This window comes from Cydia strobilella, chromosome 9 (genome assembly GCF_947568885.1).
Source record: "Cydia strobilella chromosome 9, ilCydStro3.1, whole genome shotgun sequence".
NCBI classification, from domain to species: domain Eukaryota; kingdom Metazoa; phylum Arthropoda; class Insecta; order Lepidoptera; family Tortricidae; genus Cydia; species Cydia strobilella.
In genome coordinates this window covers 13,981,622-14,001,579 of record NC_086049.1, presented here as the reverse complement: position 1 = coordinate 14,001,579, position 19,958 = coordinate 13,981,622, and the positions used below count along the sequence as shown (strand labels likewise).

At 36.1% G+C, this 19,958-nt stretch overlaps 1 protein-coding gene across 1 annotated transcript in view; it reads left to right on the top strand.

The window, feature by feature from the left end:
- The first annotated feature begins 7,884 nt into the window (after positions 1–7,884).
- LOC134744406 (mitochondrial glycine transporter B-like) overlaps positions 7,885–19,958 on the top strand; it is a 373,541-nt gene continuing 361,467 nt past the window's right edge. Inside the window, exon 1 of the mRNA XM_063678215.1 lies at positions 7,885–7,897. The gene's annotated coding sequence lies outside the window, so the exon portion shown is untranslated. The remainder of the gene's footprint in view (positions 7,898–19,958) is intronic.

Below are 19,958 nucleotides of genomic sequence, written 5' to 3'. Positions count from 1 at the left end.
TGACAATTCTACTTCTATATTATTTTGCTTAAGGTTAGGCGAATAAAAGGTATTGAAGGAGACAGTAAGGTGCGTTGTGGTAAGATTGAAAGGGATTTTCATCTTGCGGCAATTTCGGTTTTTTCGTATACCAATGAGTGATTTACAGGACATAGTTACATACAAAAATTGCAAAAATATTAAACAGTGTACTTATGTATTTTTCATAGTAATTGAGATAAAAGGCAAAAACCCTCGTGGCGGCCATATCTTCCATCGGATGTTTTGGACTGCGCTATATCTTTTGATCCTTGTGTTTTCTTGGCTTTACGCCCCCTCTTAAACTAGTTTAAACTTTTTTTTTGTTCACGGAGTGGGCGAATGCATTTACGCACCGTCCCCCCGGCCGCGACCAGTTTAAACTTGACATTCGATAAGTTATATTATAATGTTGGAGTTATACTGAGAATTGGTTATTAAATTAAATGAAGCAGTTTGTGAACCGCATGGTAAAACTGCAGCGTGGAATAATAATGAATCGTACTGAATTTAAAAACTGTGACGAATTTCTACATAATTTTAATTAAAATTAAAAAAATGGATTGTTGCGGAAAAATAACGATAACGAATCTTTAATTAATTAATAAACAGGCAAGAATGTTAACGTGATATAACGTTCACCTTGAAGCTAATTTCATTTGTTACATTACTACGTTGGCCACATAGTAACAGAATCAAGAAAACAAAATGTAATTTAATTTCTGATAGGTACCTATATAAATGATCGAATTGAAACTGTTGTGAGACATACTAACATTAAATCATTTTACGGTTTAGACTCACTTGTTTTAGTCACTCGCGCGACATGTTTCGGAGAGCCGAGGTCTCCTTTCTCAAGCACTAACAGTGCGAGCAGCGTTCACGACGACCGTGTGTTGCGTACATGTCAACAACATGTCGCGCGAGTGACTAAAACAAGTGAGTCTAAACCGTAAAATGATTTAATATATAAATGATTCCAATTTTTATTGAGTGAATTGTATAGGTAGTAATCGCATCATGAAATGCAAGGTTAATTTTTATTGTTATTACAAAAACAGTTATTAATAACAGTATATTAAGGTACTTGAAAGTTACTCCAGTAATTTGATACTTATAGAAGTGTCTTACGTGGGCGATCACGTTGCGAAGTCCGCGCCGCACCACTTCGCTTCGCGTTCGCGAGTTGTTTGCTTCGCGTTCGCGAGTTGTTCGCTTACGTGAGACGCAGCGTAACAGTGATATATTAAACGTTTGGAACACATCTCAACAATTTGACTTAAATACCAAAAATCCGTGTTTTTTTTAAATTATTCATGAGCATATTAGTTTAAGACTGAATATTTATCTTCTGTACTTGGTTAATCTAAAAAATAGTCAAGGAGTCTCTTTAAATTATTATGTGCATTGCGTTATTTAATTTACCTACAGCTTATGCTGCCCTGCAGCAGGTAAAATTAACAAATACTTCTGCAGTACGTGCGTGTCGTATATTACGAGTATATTATTTCGGGTATTTACTGCGTAAGGTAAATGAGACTGTGATAAAAAATATTTATTTTCATTGAACTTAAAAAACGTAGATTTTTAATTTACACTTATGTTTGTTATAGATAACTGGAAGGTACCTAGTTAAGGTTAGTTTTGTTTGTCGTAAAACATATTTTAATGGCTAGTGACGAAAGATTGCTTATTGCATGACTCACCTATGGTCGCAGCTGTGACGTGACACTAGTCACTAGCCGTAACTAACTATAGTTACTGGTACTATTAAATGAAAAGTCAAATGTTACATTGATGGCTCGATTTTCGTCCTTCACAAGCCTAGTTCGTAGATCAATTAGCAAAGTGTACTCGGTTAATTCCAAAGCCTACAGACGCCGAACTAGACCGTAACGGCGCGAACTTGGCGATTCATTTGCTTAATGGACGAGTTGAAACTTCCACTTGTTAATACAAGAATTAATAAATAATGTCTCCTGCACACTTAGTCTGAAACCTTGCCTAAACTAAATAATAATATATTGAAAGGTTAACATAGACATCAATAATTTAGTACATGTAAACGTGACAACCACTGGAAAATATTTCGTACCTATAAAGCTTGGCAATCTAGTATTTAGGTGACAGAATCTATGGCGCCGTAAAACGGTTGTTTTACCTGTCGAAGTCACTCCACGATATATTCATTTAATTTCTGAGCGAATAGTTTATATGGTTGTAAAGCCTTATTGTAACGATAGTTCTATAAGTCACTTAACAGTGCTACTAAATTAGTGGATATTCGTTTGGTTATTGAGTGCTTTCGTGTTTAGGAAGGCACCTTCAGCCTATAATTAAGTATGTGGTTATGACATCAGTAGTCAAGCCGAATTGGAAGCTTTCGAGGCTTAAAAATTGCGTTAAGTTCGATAAAAAAGTGGCATCTAATAGTTCAGGAACCTAGTCACTAGACAAAATTCATAAAGCGCAATTTAAATGAGGCCCACTTTTATTTTTGTCTAGAGGTCAGTTGGAAATTGTTCTCGCTAAAATGCCAATTCATGGTGATTGATTGCCGATCGTATTCCAAGCTCTTGAAGCTCCATTAAGACACAAAAGAAAAAAATTGAGAAAGAACTTTAAGTAGCCTCTTGGATGCCAAGAACACCTATAGTTGCCATAACTCTATTCATTTCCATGTGGGCCAAGAACGCTTATAGTTGTTATGGCGTACGTTGGAAATGTAACTTGCATGCTTTCAAGTAATGTTTATAATAAGTAAGCTTGGTCTCGTTTTCTTGGCGTGCACCAAGTCATTAAAGTTTCTGTTTAATGACGTAGGTATGGCGTACAAAAGGTTAAGGAAATTTAAATTATACTCACATATCAAGGCTTTAAAAGTGTTCAGGAATGCTTTATTAAACTCTTAGATATCTTACGACCAGCCATCGTTGGTAGGCAGCCTAAGATGAATAGTGGAAAACTTGTCCACGGGAACTTTGATTTTGCGACAAACAATTGTATAGAATATATTTGTACCAAGCTAACGTTATTAAAGCTGATTTATGTACCTACTGTACAAAACGGTAAACAGTGTCACACTAATGTAATATAACGTTATATTCATATACCAGCATACTTACATGAAAATTATTGTTTGTGCCTAGTAAGTTCTCTCATCGGGATGGAATTACCATTCTATTAATTCTTTATAACTCGTAACGACGTGGTTATTGTTAAAAAACAACGTATAAATCCGATAAATTCTAAATCTAGACAATATGAGCTATAGATACTTAATAGGGTGTTCGATATATATATATAAGCATATTCTTTAGAGTAAGGCAGGACACCTTAGATGTTAGGAAACAGTTTGTAGGTCACCCTTTGAACCTCAAATAAGTAAGAGGATTTATTCTGACAATTCCACAACTTAGATAAGGGATAAATGGAATACAAATATTCCATTTACCCTTAATTTCTCTAAAATTTGTCGTAGGTGCAAAGTTTTTGCAAAGCATCTTTATAGACTACCGTCACTAGCCGAAAGTGCTTCAATTCGCAAATTAAAATCTCGTATTCGTGGCCTGTACAATGCTATCAAGAGCATATCGCCCGACGATACGCCTGTGTGCCATGTCATTCCTATCAGTTATCAGCTGAAGTCGAGTATAAATCCTACCTGAAACAGTATATGTAAGCTGAAAATAGATAATAACATACATAATAATCACAATCAAACTAACAACAAAATAACAGACAAATGTCTTTACCCCTTTTGACTAACGCATGTTCTCTAGAAACTAGAGTTATTGACAAATGAAAACGTACGAGTATCATACGCAAAAGATACTTAAATACATAAGATACTTAAATATGGTAGATGAACACAGTTGAATAATATTTGGTTTAAGTTCTTTGATAGCGGCACTAGATACGGTTCTAAGGCTGCCATATATTTTGCGTAATTAGATTATTTAGCATGAAATTTGACACTTCTAGCCCAAAAAATCGCTCAATATGTTCTTAAATAGTTGACAATGTTGACATCTTCTATAATTTACTTATAGTATAGTGTACCTTTAGGCCTCACTTACGATGGTTTCCCTGTTGTTCGGCTCTCCTGCGCCGAGTGAGAAGTAGGAATACGCCTGATCTCCTAAGGCCCTTGTTTGCGCAGGACCCTGGAGTTGGCCGATCCAATATTTGCCGTGCCTTTGCCTTTTTAATCTGATCCTCAAAGTTTCCCTTGCCCCTTTGTGCTGGTATGGTAATGGTAGAGGACGGCATTCATATTAATGGTGACGTTGGTGGTGGCCACGATTTTTTTACAGGTACTGAATGGGTAGTTACATTAGCCATAAGTGTTCTGTGATTTAATTAATTACGTATAGCAAAACAAATCTGTTTATAAGTTAAAAGTAATAAATGAGACGAAATTGTCAATAAAAATAATCACCGCCATGGCATATACCCAAGTACTGTTTTTGCAGAAATAGGAATTTACTTCCTTTAAAGACAAACAAATCATGATAATGTTAGCTAAACACGAACCCCGGGTATATATATTTTCAAAACCGCAATCATTAAACTCATAAAACAGATTTTTATTTCACTAAATATGTAAAGAATTACATTTTGAAAGAAACGTTCTAATTGGGAGTCTTGGGTGATTCAGAATAGCGTACCTACTTCATTAAAATAGGTAGGTATATACAATTGTAACTTTATTCAAATGGGCATAATTCTTCTTGCTGTAACGGCCCTTAAGTTAGCCTTGAAAGTTATCGATGTTTAATACCTAGTTATCTATGGTTATGTTAAGATAATTAATTATATATTGCAGGAAATGCTCACATCCACAGAATTGACGGAATTAAAGAAAACACTACAAATATGAATAATTTAGCTTATAGCTTACAATATAACATTGAATATAGTATCCCTGATAGAATGGTAAAATGGCTTTCTGAATCCAATGAATTGTTAAGATTTGAGCACCGGAAAAGAGCTCGCGTAACATAAAACGCGTAATAATTCCACAAAGGCATTCCATCTGAAAGCATTTACATATTTGCAATTGCTAAATTTCCGCTCGGTATTACGAGTAAGTCTTGGAACCATTAAGCGTAACATTTTGCTGAAATGCCTTGCTTATTCGGCTTTAATTTATTAATCATGTAGTTATTAGGTACTTTATATAAGCGCTCAGGAGCAGCGGTCGCAGTGATTTATTCAAAGTGGCCTGCGGGACCAACAAGCAAAAAAGACTTCTGTTTTCCCCGAAAATTATTATGAAGTTTTTCCTGGTATACAAAGGTGAAAATTGCCCTAGTCTCTCTGAAATTATTGTATTCATTGTCCAACTTTTTTGGTCTCAAACGTGCGGTACAAGTTTCTAGATAGTTGAACAATTTGAATAACCACAGAAATTGCCCTTTTCACATAATAATTGTGGTTCCCGTGGTGAGTCAATTTAGAAAGATTTTCAAGTGACGAAGCCATTTGGGAAATCGTACTTCAAAGCTTAATAACGTAGTTACCCTTGGCAATATTCTATATTGAGCCAGTTGAGTTGAGGAATGACTGTGTCGATACAGCACTTTGATAATTTGAGGGGAAATCAAATTATTGCTAACGTGATTATGGTGTCAAATGTTAGTTAAATATTGGATGGGATTAGCCTATAGAAACAAACTTTTAAATAAAAACAGGATTATTTAGAAACTATGGGAACAGTTGATTAGCGTAATATTGCTGACGCAGAGGCGAGGGACCTACATAAAGTCCCTTAAAATGTTTACAGGACTGACAACGCGAATTTTCTGATGATTTGCAGGTATAGGAGTTATTTTTCTATCACAATATTCACAATGGATGTGAAAAATGCTCAATTCTGATTCTGATTCAGATTTTTATTGGTAAAAGGAGTACAAATTTAACATTAAACTTAAATGTACGGTAGGTAGATATAATTAGGCACACTACTGCTTATTAGGCCGATACTGTATGGCCTCTCGCCTGTGGCTTGCACCGCGCTGTGCCGGCCTCTCCTCGCCTCGCGTTTGGCTAATGTCCGGCGACCTCTATCGCACAAATTACCTCGCTCGTTAATCACGGAGACGCACTGTTGCTTTTTGTACATGATGCTGTGAGGGTTAAAAACAGGTGTTTAGGCTTGGTTCATGCTGAGACGGTATTAATAAAAAATATTTATCGACCATTTATGTAAAACATCTTAGTGTAGGTAGGTGGTTTATAAGAAACGTTATACGTTTCCGGGAACATATTTTAATTTCTAAAATCAGGTAAGCTGAATCTTGTAAATTTCCTTTGGTGAGAAAAACCATATGTGTGTATTAATTATTTTAGTACACAATGTATAATGTATAACCTTGGACCGAAAAGGTACACATAGAACCCCAAAAGAATTAAACAAATTTTGTGCCACTTTGTCTTTGTCCCTCTAAGTAAGCGGGTTCTCTGTTCGTGGGCGTTATTTTGCTACAGACGGGAAAAACCGTGTTATGGCAGTGGATATATGGTAATCTCCTAAATAAAGAACACGCCGTTAATAGTTGACAACGTCTTGAATTTAGCTTACTCTATTCACTATCGACTGTCGATTTCAATTAGTACATTTCTGTGTATGGAGTGGTTTCGAGAACTTTTATGTCCATAATCTACACTAGTTGTTCTAACAGAAGTACGCAAACTATGTCGCATTTCAAGAGCAACTCTTAACTCGATCGCGACACTCGGCAAGTATTCAGAAATTCACGACCACTCGTTAGTCTCCAACTCCAAGTTTGTGCTCCCGGCGTCTCTGGAGCGACACCGACATTGTAATCCATTAGATAGTTGCACTAATGACAAAACAGCCTATGTTTATAGCCAAACTAAGAAATTTCGGTCTGTATGTTCGAAGAGTCTGAATAACATATTCTGTGGAAACATTATCAATTAGGGAAGTGCGCTGAACTTTGGTACTCTCTGGTTTATTTCAATAACTAAACTTGCTTGCTGCTTTGCTAGCGTAACAAGTGTAGTTAGCCTTGCGCCTTGAGATTTTTTTTCAAAGATTTTAACTTTGAAACATTAATGCATTATAATTTTTAATCATTAATAACTATATTTAAAAATTACAAATTAATTTACCTAAAACTAAAGCTTACAAATAAAAGATAATTAAAAAAAAATCCGCTCTCTGCTGTTCCCGGTGCAAAGGCGCCCACGATGCTAGCAACATTTCCATGCATTATAATGTATTGATTTTGTTCCACTAAGCGTAACTACTTGAGCGTAAGCAGCAAGCAAGTCTAGTTACTGAAGCTTATAAGATTTATTAATGTCTAATTGTATATTCACATTTTTTCGGTCGGTGTAACGACGATGATGTAGATAGCGAATATATAAAAAACGACGGCAGATATGTAGAAACTAGAAACGTTTTTATGATATAAGTATATACATGATATGATACTTGATTTTATTATGATGCATAACCAGCATAACGCATCGATATAAAAATAGAATCAGTTTATTATTTTATGTTTCTGAATACACCTCCAAAGCTCCATCGTAGTAGGGAAATGCCACAGCTTTCAAGATAAAACGAAATGTGCCCTTAAAATACTTGAGCAGACAAAAATAAAGGAAATATCACGAAATCAAATCTCAATGTCGCCAGGAAAACAATTCTACGGATTCCTTAAATTGAATTGTCTAATTGTACCGTGAAAGCAAATTTGATTTTAATTAATTTATGATTAGATCAAACAGTCTCGTCCACGCTCGAAATAATTAGGGACCAATTGGCTCCGTGCAGGGACTTTAGGGAGGTGTCTTTGACACTGGAAATAGATTAGGGTCCCGCAGGAGACCACAAAGATATTACAGGTTCACTTGAGTTCGTGCCGAATAATTCCACAGCTGTATTTCTTTGAAAAGCTTTGTTTGTTCACAATTCGGCGATCTGTCTTAGTTGACCTTTTTCGGATTTACCCGTGGAGACCTTTGTGGCCGAATATGGATCGAGAGCTGGCCGATTGGATGCTTATTACGATTTGTAGTTTTGTGTTTTGAGTCTGTACTTGAAAGTAAAATATGGTACCCTTGAAACAACAGCGGTTAACATAAATATGCGCTCTAATCATTTTTTCTTAGGTCTGTACGAATTCCTTACCAAACTTCTTAAATTTTAACTATGTGACTCATTATGAAAATTGTTAAAATTAAATTAAATAAATTACGTATTCGTTTATTTCAGGCCTGGGGCCCATAAACATTTTAAAAACGGGTTTTTGCCTGATTAGCGCTATCAAAGTGTTTTTCATAAAATTGTACTCGCCTTGTTATGTATTAAAATGTTATTTATTAAACTAATTCTTCTTGATTTCGGAATATCCTATTTTTTTTAGGTAGGCTTTTATACCTATAAGTTGAATCCAACTGTAATCCCTACTAATATTATAAATGAGAATGTAACTATGTCTGTATGTTACCTCTTAGTCTTCACATTTAAACCGCTGAACCGATTTAGTTGACATTTGGTATGGAGACAGTTTGAGGCCTAGGAAAGGATGTAAGGTACTATATTATTCACAATTCCACGCAGAATTAGTCCCGGGTAGAAGCTAGTATTCATGTATTCAAATACAACTGACTACCTCAATTACCCCGTTAGGCAGTAAACGAGTCCACCATCAATATGGACGCCGAAGGTTTGCACACGCCAGTCCGTGATCAATCACGCAGCGGATTGGATTACGTCGCGCGCTCACGCTCATACGGCGGATGAAATGATTGTGTGTACATACTCAGCGACTATATTCGACATGCATCAATATGGCTCTGATGTGATTATACTATTAAATCTCGCTATCTCGCTCGATATGATTACGAATTCTAAGTACTTGTACGAAAATATAAATATATGTATACTCAAATATTTATTCACAAGCCAAATGTGATGTTTTATTTATAAATAACCCTTAAAGCTTTGAAAATAGTTTGGTATTTTTTTCCATTTTTGAACAAAACAGCACCAGAAGTAATGAAAATGGGTACTGCTAGATCCCAAGTATGCCAACCCGTCTTCAGTGATCTTGATGCTTATATAGTACGCAACTTTTAACTAAAGGGATTACCTTTAATCTTAATAACCTAATTGATGTAACGCGAAAGTAACCGCAGGAAATAAATGTGGTGTTTTCATATAATAGATTTGGTGATAAATATCTAACAGAATCTATATATAATTAAGCATTACACGGATTACACCGTAATGAGCCAGAATTATATTTTGCTTGAAAACAGCACAAATTACTTGATATGTACCGCGATACATAAGATTCTGAGCGACAAATGAAACACACAATTTTAAACACCACATTCGCTTATAAAAGCTTTCATTTTATTCCGTTTAATATATAAGTAGGCAATTTAAATCCAAGCGGTGCGTGAGTAGAAAGGAGCGGGATTAAGAAAGATTTTCACGACTTACTTATTCAGGTGGTTGAGGGCACGTTGTGTTTTGATACTTAGTCACAATAAAATGAAAATAAAAAACAAATAAAAAACTAATTAGACAAATTTAGTAATATCGCGGGTTCGGACCTCGGATCGAACCAAGAAGTTTCTTGGAACTCACCTGAGAGTTGAGAGCCGTGGCCCGCGGGGTCCTTACGCTCATCAGTTTTTTTAATAGATACCTAAAAACTCGTCGACTTCACTGGTGATTAAAGACCTGGCATACAAGTAAGCCCTAATTTCTAGTCAAGAGTAAGACCCACATTTCCAAGAAAATTATTTAATATACGTAATATTATTTCATAGGTTTTATCAGTCGCTTTTCGGTGAAGTGAAAGAACATCCGGACCTGGGTCTATTTACATTTCTAGTGATGTTGATAAGGAGACAATGGTTTAATTGAGTGCTGAATACTCATTGTTTTCGTCAATTGATATCGTAATTTATAGGCATTAGGTAAAGCGAGGTTCAGGGTTAAGGTATAAGGAGAGATCCACTTGTCATTGTCACGCTTAGAAAAGTAATCAAAGTTATTTGAATAACTTTTCCATGAGTACTTGCTTTGTAGTCAGGCGCAATCCTGTACGGATATAATGGGTGTCTACGTGATAGATTGATAATACCTCATTAGGTTCCACACCATTGTGTTCGTCTTTCTCAATCGCGGTTCCAGAAATAGGAGAGTGTACAACAAGGGCATAAAGCGATTCATTTTGATTTGAGCCAATATAGTCGAGGATAAAAATGGGCATATATGGCTTTATGACTGAGTTATACACTTTGCTTTTCACTTCGATTGTGAGTAAAATATACAAAAATATCCAATATTTTAGGTTATTTTACTGTATTTATTCAAGCCTAAAATAAATTGTCTCAGATAAAAATGGATCGCTTTATGCACTTGTTGTACCGTCTACCGTCTACTATTATTTTATCACGCAGATAGCGCCATTGATTTACTACTTTTTGGGTTTAATCAAATAAATAATAAGAGTATCTATTTTGGTAGCTATATTTCATATCGTAAGAAGATAAGACTTTCAGTTTAACCACCAGACTGACTAATATAATATGATTAAGAAAATATAATATATTTTTAGATTACACTAGACTGAGAAAATATAGTAAGTTATATTTTTAGCTTAAATTAGAAGAAAGCGAAAAAAAGGTCATTATTCAGCCGGTAAAGTATACGGATTTCTTGAGATGCAAGGGCAAGTCGGCTAAATGAGAAATTATTCAGAGGGCTCCGTCTCATTAAAACAGAGATGTGACGTCAACGGATGAATTATATTACATCTCCCTTTTTTCCGTACCGAGTGAGTATTGTTCCCGGTTAGGCATGGAATGGTTCTATAGAGGTTGGATTCTATTGTCAGGTTTTGTCCTATTTTTCATGTTGGTTGATATTATTTGAGATGGAAATGCAATACAAATAACTTATTTTTCTACTTAAAAGAAGATGACTTTTATTGAGGTTCGACCTGATTGTAACGAATGATTGTATTTCAGTATAATTTAAGATTGATAAAATTTGGTTTTCTTACTGGCTCTAGTCTAGGTTATGTGTGAGTTCGTAACCAACTGATCCTCTTATCGAATTGTCTGAGAATTTAACCAGGTTCATCCATGTAAACCACTGAACCGGCGCAAACTTCGAAATCAAATCTAATCGTCGGTGTTCAGCCGTGTAATACATTCCGAGCATCTAATAGGCCAGAGTCAATGAGATCTCGCTGACACGTAATAAACAAAGGTCCGTACTCCTTAAATTTGTCTAAGCTAAACACTTTTTTTTTCCAGAAAATGGGATAGAATACCTAGTTCAATATACTAAATTCACAGTGAACTTTAAAGGTCGTTTGTCAGTCAAAGTCATGTCCTTTTTATGGAGTAGAGCCCCGGCCCAGCCTGAGGCGGGATGCTGAAAATGCGTATTGCCCTTTTGACGAGATCAAGTGATATTTATTGCTTCCGGTTCCACATTTGTAGAACGGTTTATATACTTTGTCGGTCGAATTTGGATCGAGTTGTGTAGGGAAGAGCGTTGAATATGTTTGTTATACAATTTACTGAAATAAAGTTTTTTTCTTTTGCTGGCAATATCAATCCCGTTGATCTTGCTGTATATTAGGCCAAATAAACATAGCTGAAGCAAGGTTAGTTAAAATTTTGGAATGTATTTTGAACAACCCCGCTTTAGTAGGTATAAACATAAACAATTATTTCCATTAAATTCAATTGGATTGGATTGGATATTTATTTCTAATCATTTTGATCCATATAGTGTTAGTAAGTACAACGAAACTTAAAATTAATTAAGGTTAGTGACATACGCTATGTATATTTGTGATGATTTGGATCTTTTCTTTTCTTTTCTTTAAGCTGTCACGTCACGTAACTATGGTATTTTCCGTTTAGTAGATTATTTTCCAGGTTTAAGTCGATGTTAATTTTTCTGAGCACTTTGGGTTCGTTTGTCACATAAAAAGGAAACTCTTATACCTATAACCGGATAATTCGCATTTGCATGAAGCAGCATACGGTGGACAATTCAGTAAAATGCTCCATAATGATTTATCGATTTTTTCGACAAAATTGGTCCTTTTAAATTAAATACAAACTAAGCGCCGCTATTGTTTCAATACAAAGTACTTAGCTTTTTAGGGTTCCGTACCAAAAAAAAACGGGACCCTATTACTAAGACTCCGCTGTCCGTCTGTCCGTCTGTCTGTCCGTCACCCGGCTGTATCTCATGAAACGTGATAACTAGACAGTTGAAATTTTCACAGATGATGTATTTCTGTTGCCGCTATAACAACAAATACTAAAAAGTACGGAACCCTCGGTGCGCGAGTCCGACTCGCACTTTGCCGGTTTTTTATATGTATGGCATTATATCAATCCTATTAGTTCTATTTCAGTCACATTACGACTAAGAACATACCGAAGTAGGTACTAAAAGGATTTCACGCAAGACTAAATATTCACTCACTTATGTCATGACTCATGAGACGTCGTGAAATGACGACCGACGGCATTTCGTGTGAATTGGCACAAAAGTATTTCTGGGCACTCGATTTACGAGCTGACTAAGCTTCTTTCTTAACGTCACTTAATTTTCGCTTGACTTTTCAGCCGGATTTATTTTATGAAACTTTTTTGGTCTTACTTTATTTTTAAAGTTCAAAGTTTTTTTATTGTATGATATTTGCTGGAAATAGAGATGATAAAATGACAAGAAAAACCGGCCAAGTGCGAGTCGGACTTGCGCACGAAGGGTTCCGTACCATTACGCAAAAAACAGCAAAAAAAAAACACGTTTGTTGTATGGGAGCCCCCCTTAAATATTCATTTTATTCTGTTTTTAGTATTTGTTGTTATAGCGGCAACAGAAATACACCATCTGTGAAAATTTCAACTGTCTAGCTATCACGGTTCATGAGATACAGCCTGGTGACGGACGGAAAGACGGACAGACAGACGGACAGACGGACAGCGGAGTCTTAGTAATAGGGTCCCGTTTTTACCCTTTGGGTACGGAACCACTAGATGATAATGAGTAAACGTTATATATACCTATATGATTCGAGATGTTTTTAAAACGATGCACCTAAATAAAGATGATAGTTATTTGATCTATGGCATCAATGCTTTGTCTTGATTCTATAATTATATGTAAGTATGTTAGATACTGCAGGATCTTGGGGTGCGGAGGCTAAGGAGTTTGTGTGGCAATTGGGTCGGCGACTAAGAGAAAGGGGTGGCGATCCTCGCTCCGGATCGTATCTGGTCCAACAGATCTCCTTGGCAATTCAACGGGGCAACGCTGCCAGTGTCATGGGGACTTTTGAACCGGCTACGGTCCGAAGTGGGGACTTGGCCTAGTTTAATTTAGTGTTTAAGATTGACAAAGCCTGTTGCGGATTATATCATTTGTTAGTAGGTGACGAAGCCTGTAGCTGATTTATTGTTGTAAGCACTTGACGAAGCCTGCGTTGCTGATCATGAACTATGTGTTGTATATAATAAATGATTTACATAATATTCATTTGTTAGATACTAAATACTTATATTTGTTGATATTTAGTGGCAATATTTCTTAATTCAGCGACAACTTTATTTAGATGTGTAATACAGATGTATTACACATTTTTGTAAGGTGCTACATGTTAACCCGTATAAGTCATAACGAGTAGGCAGTTAGTATGTTAATTCTGGACTAGAGCCAACACCTCGGTTCCATGCTGCTGCCAAAACGTTATCGTCACGATATAGTGCTTATGGCATAGGTGTCATCTGTGTTTAACTACGGAGAAGCTCCGAAAATGATGTTTTTAATAATTTAAACAGTTTAAAAGCTATCAAAATTTTTCACTCCGTTTTTAGCTTGCCTCTCACAACTTACCCGGAGAAGCATCTTGCGCCACCCTATTGTAATAGCGAGCAGATTGTCTCGATAGTAAACATTTCACCTGTAGAAATAGAAAACTTACTATCTAAATTAAATCCCAATGGCGGGGCTGGCAGCGATGGGATCCTCCCTTATTTTATTAAACACTGTGCGTCGAGTCTGAGTCACCCACTAGCGATTTTATTTAAAAAATCTTTATCGGAGGGTTTATTTCCGGAAAAATGGAAAGAGGCTTTAATTGTCCCAATTTACAAAAAGGACCTAAATCTAAAATTACAATTTATCGCCCTATATCAATTCTAAATCAGTTCGCTAAAACATTTGAGAAAATTATATTAAATAATATTTACGATGTAATTAATAAAGGTATTCCTCCTCAGCAACATGGGTTCCTCAGAAATCGCTCTACGATATCTAATTTGATAGATTTTACGAACCACGTAGTTAAAAATATGGATAAAAGAAGGCAGGTTGACGTGATCTACACAGATTTCGAAAAAGCATTTGACAGGGTGGATCACGTCATTCTGTTCCGCAAGCTTCATAGATGGGTCTTTCGAACAGGCGGCAAGCGGTTGTCCTCGGTGGATGCAGGTCAAATTTTGTGAACGTCCCTTCTGGCGTCCCCCAGGGGTCGCACCTCGGGCCATTGCTTTACAACGCATATCACTTTGATATTTATTCAGTATTTAGATCTTCGAAATTTCTTATGTATGCTGATGACAAAAAAATATTCACTGAAGTTAGCAGTTTGAGCGACTGTCAACAGCTGCAGGGGGATCTGGACTCTTTATATCAGTATTACATTAGGAACCGTATAAATGTTAACATAACTAAATGCGCCCAGATCTCCTTTACTCGTAGTCCCTGCCCAATCAATTTTCAGTACAGTATAGGAGGTGAAGATAGAGCGAGTATACTCAGTGAGGGATCTTTGTGTGACCCTGGATTCAAAGTTAACATATGTTTAACATATCGACGATATTGTGAACCGTGCCTATAAGAACCTGGGGTTCGTGTTTCGCGTCTGTGGTGAATTTGAGGATGTCGGGTGCGTCAAAGTAGTATACTATGCCTATGTCCAAAGCGTCCTTGAATACGCTAGCTGCGTTTGGTCTCCCCAGTATATAATTCATAAAGAAAAAATAGAAAAAATTCAGCGCTCCTTCTTGCGCCACCTAGGCTTCCGTATTAGGCAATGGGATACCGACTACGAGTACAGATGTATTCGTCACCGCTTTTTGAGTCTCCAGAATAGAAGAGTATTATTAGACATCACTGCACTATATGATACTCTCAGGTCGCATTGACAGTCCTTCTTTGCTGTCGGAGATCAATTTCTCAGTGCCATCTATTAGAACGCGTAATTCCGAGCGCTGCCTGTTTAGTCTACCCAGAGTTCATACCAACTATGCTCAAAATTCGCCCATAAATCGTATTCTAAAACTTTATAATAAACAATTTAGTAGTATCGACTTGTTCGACTGCACAAAATCAACTTTAAAAAAACAAGCTACTGAAATCTAAAAATAACGACAATTGACGAAATCTAACTAGGTAAATAATTACACACCTTAATCTTTCCGTCTTCCATTACACACTCAGTCACAGTCACATACACACACACACACGAACACGCACACACAATCACTCAAAACACACACGTACACATGTTATGCAAGCTAGTTTGTATAGAATGCTTTTTTACTCCCTTCTTTTTTTGTGTTTCCACTTAGTTATTGCATGTTAATTGTACTTTTGTGGACATCTGCTATTGGCTATGTTTTCTGTTCACTATGATTTGTATTAATTTTTGTATTGCTGTTGATGCCCCAAATAAATAAAATAAAATAAAATAAATAAAACGCCTGATTTCGGTCAGCATGCGTTTGTCATGATTTTGGAAAGTCGTTGCCTAAAAATATTAAACGAATATATCTTTCATACATGGCAACATATTATTAATGTTATTTATTAGGTCACATCAAATGGGATTGGGAAACTTAAATTATAATACTGGCAACACTGACGAGTGGTGAATGGAGGGGATAGGTTGGAGCTCGAGGAAACCTTGGTAGGGCTCTGCCATTCCGTGATGGACAGCCGACGAAGAAACACCATAGGTTTTATTTCAAAAAGTGCCAGTAAATGTGCGCTTGCTGGGAATAAAATAATGAGATTCGATATTCTATTAATATCTGCATTTTATCAGTTGTCGAGCGTCAAGTTGATATTGAGTATATATAATATATGCTTCCTTTTCGTATTGTAAATAGGTAATGTTACTTAACACAAGTCATTGCGCCTTAGAAAACACCTCTAAATATATAAAAATGCTTCTCAATATGATTTGACAAATACCTCACTCAGCTAGAAGACCTCAAAGAGTCTTTAGGAGGAAGATATAGTTATATATTCATTTATATATTCTCCGAATATATGACTCTTTATATAGGTACAATATAATTGCATATGAATGAGTCATGGTATGCTTGCAGTAATCAAATTGCAGAGCAAACTGCAACGTGAGCAATAATTTCCAAACGGGTCAGGCCGCTTAGCCAACACGCCAATTGCTAACACTCCGTAGCGATCGAAACGCAACTTTCACTGTCGCACTAATATGGAAGAGTGATAGAGAGACAAAGCGTTTCGTTGTCGAAGCGATAGCGATTGTCACCTTGGCTAGGCCGGCAGTTCCGATCAACGGGCACGGGCAGGTCATCCTGCACCAATTTACAAGTACGTTTGAAGGATAGACGAAGCCTGATACTGAGTTATCTGCCCACAACCCACAAGCCGTGTAATTTTGTTACCTAGTTTGAAGCGTGTCGAATTGAGAGCAGACGACAGTTATTTATTCATAAGTAAATATCGTAACCGCATAGGTTTGTATTACTACAACGTACATAAGTACTTACAATAATATGTTACTGCCATTTAGATCCAAATCTAATCATAATATAATGTGATGAACTTCGACTCATAGGAAGAAATAACTTACACTGAAACTTAATTGATATCAATTGTACCGTATAACTACCCGACTACAGTCTTAATAGTAGATTGTGTCACAAGGGAGCAAAATAACATATTTACGGCGAGGGCGTACAATTGAATCCTAAACGAATAGAATCCCGAGAGTAGCGAGGGAAAAGCGTGTTACGCCCAAGATGGAAATAATTTTTCCCCTCACTAGCTCGGAAAGCCGTCTTTTATCCTTTAAAACAAGCGGGGAAAAACGCATTTTATCCACTAGTGGGGAAAGTAATTTGACCTTGGATGGAGCGTGTTTAAGTAGCTTGACAGATAACAAAACGTAAAACGCTCATTATAATGGTTCGTTCGATATTAATTATCATTAAATAAATGGTTTGAGAATCTAATAAAAAATACCAGATTTAGCTTTATTTAATGATTTTAAGTCATAAACCTTAAAATTCCATAATAAACGTTTGTTTTTTAATAAATATGTTAAATATTATTCTGAACGCACAAGTCATCATTGACATTTCATACGTCAGAAATGTCAACATTGTCAACTAAAATTTTACTTAATAACTTCTCACGTAAAAGTACAGAATTTCCAGAGTTTTTGGTTATAATATCGTAAAAAAATGAGTGATTCCAGTTGATGAAGATGATCTAACGCCTGTGGATGTTGCACTTTCCTCGCTATACTGAGGGGAAAAGTTTTGTGTTACACACGGGTGCAAATGTATTTTACTTCTCGTGTGTTAAAATACTCGCGGGTAAAATACAACTTTGCACCCTTGTATAACAAATAACTATTGCTACCATATGACACATATTGCTTTTCACATTACCTATGAGGTAATTATAATGTTTAAAAATATTATTTAAGCTAAAAAAATAATGAGCAATTTTTTTTTTATAGTGCCCTAGAAGAGAAAAGTGTTACTTTGATCCCTCCTTGCAGGGAAGAAAAGTGCCACTTTGATCCCTCCTAGCAGGGAAGAAAAAGCCCTTTTTCGATTTGGTGATGTGAAGAATCTTTTAACTATCGTCCAACACTTACAGTACAGTACAGTAAATGATGAAAAGAAAATGACAAAAAAGTAAACGTTTACCCTCATCATCAGAGTTTATTTATTTTTTTATACTCAAGGCAGTTTGGTAGTGCGCTTAATACCGTCAACGTCAAACGTTGTAGGTTTCGTTAGGGTGACCATGGCTTAAAGAAAACTTAAACCTCATAACTTAGTTAGACGTCTAGTTAGACGGAGCCCCGCGAAGCCCCACCTACGCTTTTTTTCCCAAAGTATAATGTTTTCACGGACGTCACACTAAATCAATAGGTAGGTAGGTTAGGTTTGTTAGATGCCCGAAGGGCTAACCGCCCAGCAACAAGAGCCCCGCGAAGCGGGGCTCCGTCTACTTAAGTTGTGAGGTTTAAGTTTTATTTTAAGCCATGTTCACCCTAACGAAACCCACAGCGTTTGACGTTGACGTTGAAATAATAACGCGGTTTGCCTTCGGCAATTTGCAAATCGCTTCGCGTTTATAAAATGGACATATACATTGGGTATTTATTACACCCGATACTAAATATTCTGTTAGACTGTTATTTACTAGTAGGAAGTGTATTTCTAAGTAAGAAAATGAATTTTTTTCTCTGGCTCGGCTCTCGTCACGTTCGGTTACCACGTTTCACTCCCGCATAAACAAAAAAGGCACCCTTCCCTCTCCTTGGTGCTTGGAAACTATCTTCTTAATAAGGACCTACTCGAAAATGGCCTGTTAATTGATTACCGATAATGGCCGAAGTTACGAACATAATATATAACTATAACTACTAATCGTGGCAACAAATATGAAGTCCCACATTAACTTATCCCTCGTTTAGTGGATCGAAGATTAATTATCGGATCATCCCGGGCTAACGATTACTCTCGCCTGCCAAACCAGGAAGATAGTAAGAATATAATACTTATATGGAGTTACCACTTTTATTTCTTTATGGTACTTATTAAGCAGGCCCAAGCAATTTATTGTCCAATGGGCAAGTAAAGAGGCATAAAGCTGATTGATTAGTGACCGCTATCGAAAAAATAATAAATATTTATTGACACTGTAAAATGTCTCCGTAGCCTTGTCAGAAGCCTTATAAAGCTTGAGGTCCAAGGTTTGAACCTCATAATATAATATTTAAGTATTACTATTTATTTTTATTTGTTGTTGTAGTCTTATTTGAAAAATCTTGCTCTAACCAATTTCACTTCACTAAATCCAACAGCATAATGATCAAGGAACAATCTACATCTACCTATTTGAAATGGGGTCCCTTTGTTTGACATAATTATTGAAAGTCATAATGTAATGATTGTCAGATTATCTTTAGTCATAATCCTGAAACCGTTAACTTTTCAGGATTTTCGTAAGGTTATCCTATAGATAGGTTAGGTTAGGTTAGGTTTGTTTTATGGCAATCCTGAAAAGTTACGCGTTTCTGAGAAAAACCAAATTATGACAAAATTATAAATAACAAACGAAACAGTCAACGCCCTCTATACAAGAGTAGGCCAAAACTAGTGGCGCCATCTGATCGAGAATCAAATTTTCGTGATTTTCGAGGCACGTTTTTTCCATAGACTGTATCCATCTATTACGGAGTTATATCTATCTTTGTTATGACTAACGAAAATGTGGACAAACAATACATTATGACTTAAAACTTTATGGGAAACAATATTTGAAATATATAATTACATTTATTATATGACACGCGGATTATTATAATTGCATAATCTCGCGAAAACTCAAGATTAATATTTGTTTTTCTATTTCCCCGAACAGTTCGTGGCAGCCGCCAAGAATAAGTAATCAGCTACTTTCGGTCGGGGTCCTTTTAATTTCCTGGAGATGTTTGAAATTATATACATTTCCATAATAATCAAGCTGCGTTTAGGTTCTCATATCTTTCTCGTCGAAATTTTTTTTAACGGTTTATTTAAAATGTGATAAATAAAACAGATGTGTTCATCATCAATAG